The sequence below is a fragment of the Ceratina calcarata genome, unplaced genomic scaffold (genome assembly GCF_001652005.2).
Source record: "Ceratina calcarata isolate Rehan_Ccalc_2016 unplaced genomic scaffold, ASM165200v1 scaffold39.2, whole genome shotgun sequence".
Lineage (NCBI taxonomy): Eukaryota > Metazoa > Arthropoda > Insecta > Hymenoptera > Apidae > Ceratina > Ceratina calcarata.
In genome coordinates this window covers 1,536,380-1,546,689 of record NW_017162322.1, presented here as the reverse complement: position 1 = coordinate 1,546,689, position 10,310 = coordinate 1,536,380, and positions in this window count along the sequence as shown.

Genomic DNA, 10,310 nt, shown 5'->3' with positions numbered 1-10,310 from the left:
TTTAAAATCAATTGCAAAATTTGTACCGAACAGGCAGACAAGAAAACTAGTTAATATTACATTGCCATCCAGTTCTAAGTTATGTTTAAAGTTTCAAGTCTTTAGCTCATCGGGAAGTTACTTTAAAATCAATTGCAAAATTTGTACCGAACAGGCAGACAAGAAAACTAGTTAATATTACATTGCCATCCAGTTCTAAGTTATGTTTAAAGTTTCAAGTCTTTAGCTCATCGGGAAGTTACTTTAAAATAAATTTCAAAATTCGTACCGAACAAGGCAGACAAGAAAGCGAGCTAATAAACACGTAGTAAAAATGCCTAAAATTCTTAGACTAACTATAATTACAAATGTTAATAAGAAACGTGCAGTATCGATTCTTTCCATTTGAAATTTCAGGTTGATACCCCGGTGGGTGTCAAATACGAGGGCATCGGTATTTTCCAAACTGGACTATTCGTTGATGAAAGTCGATAGAGGAGGGAGAGCCAGGATCACGTTGGGGCACGTCGCGTTGGGTAAACGAACGGCAGGATAGGTGAACGTACATCGCATATTTCAAAGCCACCGGACTACCCGGCCAACAATGAAACGCAACTTGTTTTTTCATGTACACGCGTCCGAACGTCCATATTGGTCGGTTGTCTGCAAAATGCTTTATGCACACGGAGCAAATATGCAACCGACTTCTAATCGTTGAATACAAACAACCGTGTTATACGCTTATTGGTCCACTCATTCGTCTTCGGTCTTATTTTTTTTTTTTTTTTTTTAAACCTTTAACGGTCTCAATCGTATCGATCGCCGGGAAACAAACCGTGAATACGTAAGTCGATTCTACTCTCCGTTAGAGACGCCGATTTCGCCTTTTGTTCGTGCACCAGAGACGATTTACTTCGATTCAAATGTGAAACGGTAAAAAGACACTGGGAACTGGCGCGGGGGGAACCCAGAGAATATTTGTAACTTAAACTCTCCTGGGAAACAGGGAATCCGATACTTCCACAATTCCGTATTACGTTACTTGGACTATCCGGCGTCGTCGCTAGCCGCATTTCAGAAGCGAGTGTTACAGAAATTTGTATACTCCGGACAATACACGAAGCGTAATAGTATCTGGTACTGGATGACGCTTCTTCTATTAACGTGCTGATGTTTTATCCTCCCTCAATAACATTAATGCGTTGAGAATAGTCACGTTACATTTTCTTTTACTCTGTGAAAAGAGGATCAACTGCGTAGTACTAACTTGTAAAAGAGATTGAAATATTTAATTATACATATGGTAAGTTCGATCCACGATAGAAGGTAGCAGGTGCACATGTGACGAAGCAGTGAAGCAGAGTTTCTCTTATTCTCATCCTTCTCACACCTTTTTCCTTAGCACGTTTCATATAACATAAACATATAAATACGCGGTCCGCAGACGCAAACACGACTGATAGAAGTGCGTCAATCTAGATATTGAACGGCCAAATATCGAACGTGGAAAATATTTGCAATGGAAACTTGTGAGAAAAGCGGTATTCAGGCTGTTCGCATTTCCGCGCGACCCTACTCTCTATCCCACGCCGCCCAGTTCCGCGCAGTAGCTTTCATGAATATCGTCGAACTTTGAAGGCGATCGGCTTGCTGGAAACTTGTGTGTATACCTTCCTACTTCGTGTGAAGTAACTTATTTGCCCCTTGACAAATAATTCTGGAAAGGCGACACAATTTATTTATTTGCGCCTTGAAATAGAGTTCCGCGCTATTATAGTGAGAAATATAGTGATTATATTGAGCACTTTAATGCGTAATAAGCAAACAGTTAGCATTTTTGCTTTCTCCGTTAAGTTTTATTTGGAACTCATTTATCGTAACATGATTTTAATAATTAAATTGCAATACTCGACGTGCTTAAGATAGTTTTAACCCTTTCCACTCGTATGTCGTTCCTAAAAAGTACGAGTGCAGAGTTCAAACTAGGACACTCGAAATCTGGGTTAGCTTTAATGTTAAACAGTTAGTTCAGTTATTTTGCTGCGTATATTTAAATGTTACCTAGAATTGCATTTTATATTTGCAGTATCGTAACTTGCACGTCACGCAGAATTAATAACATGTTCTAATGATAATTAATTCGGGTAATTAGACCAGTTTATGATTAATCTACGCGTTGAACATTTCAATCAATTGCAGTTATGAAAATGGTGATGAATTTATCGATTCTCTACTGAATAAATAGAAAACAATAATTAATGAATATGAATAGTAAAATGGAAATGGCTAGTTTTCAATTACATTGATACAGACGTACGTTATAATTTCGAGAAATGTACAGCAATAGTAAAATAAAAATCTTATAAGAATTCGGAACAAATATTTTGTCTAAACGAGAAGATCGTGCCAAATTCTCATACGGTTGAAGGATTTTGCATTCATATAGGAAGAAAGCAGCTCTGCAGTAAGGATGCGATCGGATAATCACCGTGGGAAGTTCTTAATCGATCGCCGAGTCGGGACCTGAAAAAATTCGTATCAGCCACTCAACATGTAATCCAACGAGATACGCCTCGTTTCCAGCCGGGAGTGGCTGATCTTCCGCGTGCACGTAAGTAAGTACTAGAGCTAGTCCGCAGCATCAACTTCATCGTATACAGAGCACTCTTGTCGCAACCCTGCAGCCCCTTATCCTCGTGATCGCGACAGGGAACAGAGCGGCCACGCCCTCAGCCGAAGAGGGGCACTTTCCATTCGAGATTTTAAAGTATCCTCCTCAATGCTCGATATGGAAAGTTAGAGCGTGGAGCGGCCTGTAAAAGGATCAAAACTTAAATGAAGTTAGCGGTTAGATAGAGAATTCCTGGCGAGCGGAAAGGAAAACGATGGGGACAGCGTAGGTCGGTGGCGAGGCTTCTGCAGCCGAGCTATACATTCGCCACCTGCAATTCTCCCACCGCGTCATGTTGCCATCGACGCTACCCTTTATTTTCATCTATCCGCCGTTTCCCATCCGCAGCCGTGCTTCAAATAATATTTTGCAAAACAGTCGATGCACAAGACCGAGTTACTACGAGCAAACTTTACTTATATTATACAATCCGTTCGTATAATCAATATGGACGAGATAATTAATAAATCAGACACAGTTCCGTAAAATTAATCATAACTATTTATATGTATAACGTCCTTTTACATTAAAATTCTAGATAACTACTTTGTCTAAAGCGCAAAGATTGCAAAGTGAAAACTGATTTGCATTTGCCTTTATATGCGACACAATCAACATACATATTGCGTTATGCCCGGTGCTTGAAAGACAGCGCGTCGTTCCAGATTAACGCGGGCATCGTCTCTCATCTACAAATTTATTTACGCGGCTGCACGTAACTATGCGATACCTGTTAAGCGCGTTCTTACATTAATGCATGCGTCCGCATGAACGAATGTTCTCCAAAGGATTTCCATACAGAAGCGTAATTCGGTTTATGAACATTGATCGATATCGAGGACCAAGGTATAATAATAAACCATGAAACTATGTAATACCGTAAAAGCAACAATTTTATTAACATTCTAATGAGACATACAGATATAATATTATAATTGTACTAACAATATATGAAGTTTCGAAAATCGTTTTAAGTATGCATGTAATTGATACTAAAAATTTTTGACGTCTGTGTAATATTTGCAAATCTTTGTTTGTTCATCGTTGCAAGAAGATCCCATAGCCCGTTTCATCTTATTAACAATTTCAATTTGATACCTGAGTCCAATCGTCGATATTGCAAAGAGGCATTAACACAACTGAATTATTTACCGGCCGAAGTCTCACGGTTCATTGTTCATATTAATTATACTGGAAGGGAGCCATTATATTGGAAGGAAGGTATTCAAGGAAGGACGCTAAGACGTAAGAAGAAGAGGATGGAAGAAACAAAGTAGAAAAGGGGACAGAGGACAAAGGAAAGTGAAGTGAGACGGTGGAATCGAGTGTAAGAAAAGGAACGGACAAAGCTATTTCCTCTCGGAATAACGCTTTGCCGGTGAATCTGAAACAGAAGTGGAAGGAGTCTAATACAGCCGGAGGAGCAGGCTGCAATCAGAATGCCTAAGTTCTCTATTCGCCTTTCGCCTTGATACCTACATAGATTCGTGACATGCACCTCTTCCATTCGCCCTTTGACGCACCTTTGCATTCATTGATATCAGATTAGCCACTGAACCGAGAGGTCAGGATTCAGAAAATTCTATCGTTTACTAAAGCCGGATCTTTGATCAACTTTTATTTCAATTTCTCTTACTTAAGGCGGTTCTATTGAAATTCTAAGTCAAGTGAATGTACATTTTGCCAGTTTCCAAAATCTTTCTTTCAACATTTCTCTCATCGATACGTCTGTCTTTACTACTACTCCTACACAATTATTGATACCACGTGCTCTTACGTTTCTTGTTTTATTATACTTGTTTCTAATGTCTACTCATTGTTTTTTCATTTCTGCATCTAAATCTTGCCACCATCTTCTGGTCTCTTGCTTTATATTCTCTTTTTAATTGTTTTGTACCTCGGATCGTATCTGTTGTTTCTTATTGCTTTGATATCTGCGTATTTAAATCTTTCTATGCTGCTGTTTTTATTATCCTGTTCTCTTCTCTTCTCCATTGCTCCAGTTCTTCCGTATCTCGGTGACGTGGATATTTAAGCGTATCGAGATGTTCACTAGGATTTGACGAATACAATTTGATCATGAACGCCTTGCATTTTAATAGGACCACGTTAAGATCTAAAAGTCTTCCATTTGCATTACATTCGCAACAAACGTTGAATAATCTGTTGAGAAGCGCAACTCCAACATTAAAATGAATGTAGACAAGGGAGTCTAACTGTAGCAAGACAGGCGGGAGTTAAACCAGAACGTCGAAAGAAGTTCGGCTGACGAAGTTTCGCGCATAAATTAGTTGACAGAGGTGTACAGTGTACATACCAACATCCACGCTCATTGTTTTCATGCGCTCATAATCCAAGAGCGGGGCCTTAACTCAAATAACCACCGCGCCATGCCGCCGCGACGTTCGGCTTTCAACTTCGCGGCGGAGTATATAACGTCGCGTGATCGAATTTCAATTTACGTCGAAAAGTTGAAGTTGGTTGGTACCCGATATCTGCTAGGAGGCTTCTCAGAACTTAATAAAAGGATAACCTCTCTGCAGAAAGATTTCCGTAAAGCACTCGTGACTTTCATAGCCGGGCACCGTGGCCACGTCGCTTCGTCGTCGCGCGTCGCGCCGTTCCTCTATCTCTCCCATCCCAATTCTCTCCTCTTCAATGGGTGCACGGGCCGTTCTTCCAGGTCGTGTGCTTTACACCGAAACACTTTCACGTGTCTGTGCACAGCTCGACGACGGGAATCCGATAAAAGTTTCGTGGATTATCCGCGGGCGGGTGCCGGGGGACGGGGGCCGAAGTTGGCTGTAACGCGAGCATATTGACCGCGACACGCGCTGGAATAATGACGACACGGGTGAGAACCCGGGAAAATCTATCGCGGCCTTTTCCTAGAGTTATAGCTATCGGTTAGCTCCGAAACCGCGGGTCATCACGATCCTGGCCACGTTCGGTACGAAGAGGGAAGAGCGGCGGTCGGTGAAGCGAGATGCAACGACTGGCTCGGAGACCCGGCGCGCAGCGAGAGCGAGTATTTCGCGCGAGGGAAAAGGAGGGAGAGCCGGTTATTAGCCTTGTACTATGTATGTGACGCGCACACAGTTCTACCGCCGAATCCTGCGGTAATTACCGTGCACGCGCGGTAATTTAGATCCTTCCCAGAGGGATTTATGCAAGGAAGGCTACGGAGAAGAAAACCGCCCGATTCGAGCGACCGAGTAAGCCGAAAAAAACGATTAAGCTCATTGATTTTAACTGTAATTCGATGAACGTCTCGGGCCACCGATGTAAGTACTTACCGTAAGACTATTTCTTAAACGGTTTGAGGAGCTTTGAGCGCAACGACCCACGGTGGAAATTAATTTCTGAAGTAATTTCGTTGGAACTGCTATTTACGTGCAATAGTTAATTGCATGCAGTAAGAAAATTTGCTTCAATGAATTGATACGTGCAGAGTTACTAACGTCTAAATTATGAGTCCTGTCAATTAAATGAACATTCAAATTGTTCATTAGAACTAAAACAACTCAAATTTTATTATCTAAAAACCATTTACCAATTTTTGGAATTATTATTTTGAGATCCAGGTGCCAATGACGTTTTATGAAACCGCAACAGTCGCGCTTTAATATTGTCTGTCTGCTGTTGTCGAAGAACAGGATGGATGAGGATTCCAGTGAAACCGCTGAAATCCTTAAAGGAAAGCGTTACGCGTGTTTGTAACCGTTGCTTACGACCCCCGCTGCGCTAGTGACGCGGATGAAAAGTGCAATGCGTAAAACGCGGCGCGTAGAAGTGACTCGCGACTCTGTCCCGTCGCGGAGATTATATACGCGACGAGCTCGAATGAAATGAACTGACCATTATACGTAGACATTGCAACAAACAGAATGCTTATCCCTGGTAATAGACCAACAATCTTTACTTCCGAGAAGGAGTAAAAAGAATATAAATGCGATTCCTCTGATGAAGGAGAGTTTATTTCTGCGCTACTTTGTTTTTCGCATATTTCTGGCGATAATTAAATGAAAAAGAAACTTTTAAGAGGATTCGTTTTGTGCTTTACACCGAAACACTTTCACGTGTCTGTGCACAGCTCGACGACGGGAATCCGATAAAAGTTTCGTGGATTATCCGCGGGCGGGTGCCGGGGGACGGGGGCCGAAGTTGGCTGTAACGCGAGCATATTGACCGCGACACGCGCTGGAATAATGACGACACGGGTGAGAACCCGGGAAAATCTATCGCGGCCTTTTCCTAGAGTTATAGCTATCGGTTAGCTCCGAAACCGCGGGTCATCACGATCCTGGCCACGTTCGGTACGAAGAGGGAAGAGCGGCGGTCGGTGAAGCGAGATGCAACGACTGGCTCGGAGACCCGGCGCGCAGCGAGAGCGAGTATTTCGCGCGAGGGAAAAGGAGGGAGAGCCGGTTATTAGCCTTGTACTATGTATGTGACGCGCACACAGTTCTACCGCCGAATCCTGCGGTAATTACCGTGCACGCGCGGTAATTTAGATCCTTCCCAGAGGGATTTATGCAAGGAAGGCTACGGAGAAGAAAACCGCCCGATTCGAGCGACCGAGTAAGCCGAAAAAAACGATTAAGCTCATTGATTTTAACTGTAATTCGATGAACGTCTCGGGCCACCGATGTAAGTACTTACCGTAAGACTATTTCTTAAACGGTTTGAGGAGCTTTGAGCGCAACGACCCACGGTGGAAATTAATTTCTGAAGTAATTTCGTTGGAACTGCTATTTACGTGCAATAGTTAATTGCATGCAGTAAGAAAATTTGCTTCAATGAATTGATACGTGCAGAGTTACTAACGTCTAAATTATGAGTCCTGTCAATTAAATGAACATTCAAATTGTTCATTAGAACTAAAACAACTCAAATTTTATTATCTAAAAACCATTTACCAATTTTTGGAATTATTATTTTGAGATCCAGGTGCCAATGACGTTTTATGAAACCGCAACAGTCGCGCTTTAATATTGTCTGTCTGCTGTTGTCGAAGAACAGGATGGATGAGGATTCCAGTGAAACCGCTGAAATCCTTAAAGGAAAGCGTTACGCGTGTTTGTAACCGTTGCTTACGACCCCCGCTGCGCTAGTGACGCGGATGAAAAGTGCAATGCGTAAAACGCGGCGCGTAGAAGTGACTCGCGACTCTGTCCCGTCGCGGAGATTATATACGCGACGAGCTCGAATGAAATGAACTGACCATTATACGTAGACATTGCAACAAACAGAATGCTTATCCCTGGTAATAGACCAACAATCTTTACTTCCGAGAAGGAGTAAAAAGAATATAAATGCGATTCCTCTGATGAAGGAGAGTTTATTTCTGCGCTACTTTGTTTTTCGCATATTTCTGGCGATAATTAAATGAAAAAGAAACTTTTAAGAGGATTCGTTTTAATCAGAAGTTTGTGTTTAATATTTTCAAATTGGTAATTTATGAAATTATTTCTATAAAATATGATTTTATTCATTTCTGCAGAATTAGAAATTTGCATCATTGAATCAAAAATTCTGCAGCTGTGTTTGTATTCTTTTTGTATTTGTATATAGTCGATAAAAATAACAATAACAAAAGCAAAAGTGATTGAATAATTTATTAAACATATGAATTATTGTGAGTCGACTATAAATGAGGAAATGAATTAATTGAATTATTCGTAGATTTGTCTTATTCATTTGATATACATATAAATCTCCAGAAAAGAAATAGTAATCCTTAATGCAACTAATTAATGAGCTAAAGTCAATATTAGGTTATTGGTAAAATGTTGGACGTCAATATTTGAAAACCTTTTGGGAGAGATGCGGTGAGGAGAATTTGGAGAGAAAACTGAACGCGGTAACGTTGTAAATTCTTGTGCTTCTCGCAAGCTTGCATCAGGAAATGAAGCGCTTCCGTGGGCTGTTGCGAATTCCGCGTGAAAACGCATAATGCAATACAACCTTCGGGCAACGGTGTTGTTCCGAGCGTGAAGCTAGGCAAAAGTGTCTTTCCGGTTACCTCAGGGAGAGAATCTTGATTCCGATAAAACTTGAGAGTGTTGGAATGTTTTTGCTGACATAGAATTTTTTTCATCCAGCCACGTTATAGAAGTTATATCTATTAATTTTATACCAGTTTAAACGTATCATTATTATATTAAATAAGGGTGGACATGTGCTTTACAAAAATCTGTATTACCAGGGAATTTGTATGACAAATATAAAGTTACGTAAATACGATTGTGCCAAGAGATTGTAAACACTGAGAGAAAGCTTGCAGAAAGTAAATTGTTGTTACGGTGAATAAAAGAAGATAAAAAGTGGGCGACCGGTGGAGGGAAGAATGAAGCCTCGGGAGCAAACTGTCTCCGTTTTATTCCCGTTCACGGTAATTCCCGGGAAGCCGCGTCGCGGAGCGTTACATAAAGAAATCCAACGTCGGGCAAAAAATATTACGACGTCCCCGGCCGTAAACGCCCACGCATTCCTTCGCATCGTGAAACGCGTCGCGCCGTAACGCCACGCCACCGGTGGAACGAGATTTACGAGGCTGTGATTCCTCCGCGATTGATCGGCAGACAATGGGGGCTTATTATCGTCTAGCGTTGTCGAAAAACGATTGCCTCCATGTGCGCGCGACGAATCAATGAGGCGCTTTTCTTTCACCCGTCGGAGCATTTACAACGATAAAATGAATCGTCCGGGACCGGTACGTATAAATTGTTTCAATTATCTCGGTGAAACGCGTTGCTTCGGGTTAAGGAGCCGATTGTTCTGCCCACGGAACGATAAATCGCGCCTCCTACGATTTACAATAAGAGACTGGTGATAATGGCCACTTCCACTGATACAGTTTCTCTTATATAGGAGTGGGGTGAAATGTTCTGTGTTACGGTGGCAGCGAGTACTTTCTCACCGCTCAGTGCGTCAGGGAAAATGAAGCAAAATAATTAAAAAACGAATCTTCTGTTGATTCGTCTTGGTTTCATTTCTCTGGTATTCGATGCAGGAAATAGAAATGATTTCCAAGAAATTACTGCGATTCTCATATATTCCATTATTACAAAGAATGATAATTCATGGATTAAATTAATAAAGACTGACTCGTATCATGAAGAATTCTGAACCTTTCATACAATTGATGATCCAGGTGTTCGAAATAAGATATATATGAGAAGTGTCGAGTGAACATTTCGCGAGGACACGTTCGGAGCCGAGTCAAGAAGTTTTGCGGTAAGCGTGGCCATTTTTCAAGTTCTCCGGTAGAAGATGGGAGGTGTTTTCGAAGCACGATCGTGGCGTAGACACGGGTGCTCTTCTGGAGGCAGGGCGATGGAACGGAGAAGCGAGGACGCATCGAGGCGTAAACGTCGATGCGAAGCGAATGCTAGGGAGGCAGAGAAGAAAATTTAAAGAACACTTTCGACGGAAAAGGCGGGCGCCGCTTTCCTAAAAGAACGAACAGACCAAGAACAAACCAGCGAAAGGATGAGACAAAATAAATCTTAAAGCGATCTATACATACACTAGAAAATTCGAACTTGCAAATGAAACGGCCAAAAAATCGGAGGTGTAACCTATGTCTTTTATTTACTGTATCCGAATAAATATACAAGCATTTCCCGTTCATGTACGTCCATACTTAAGGATCTAT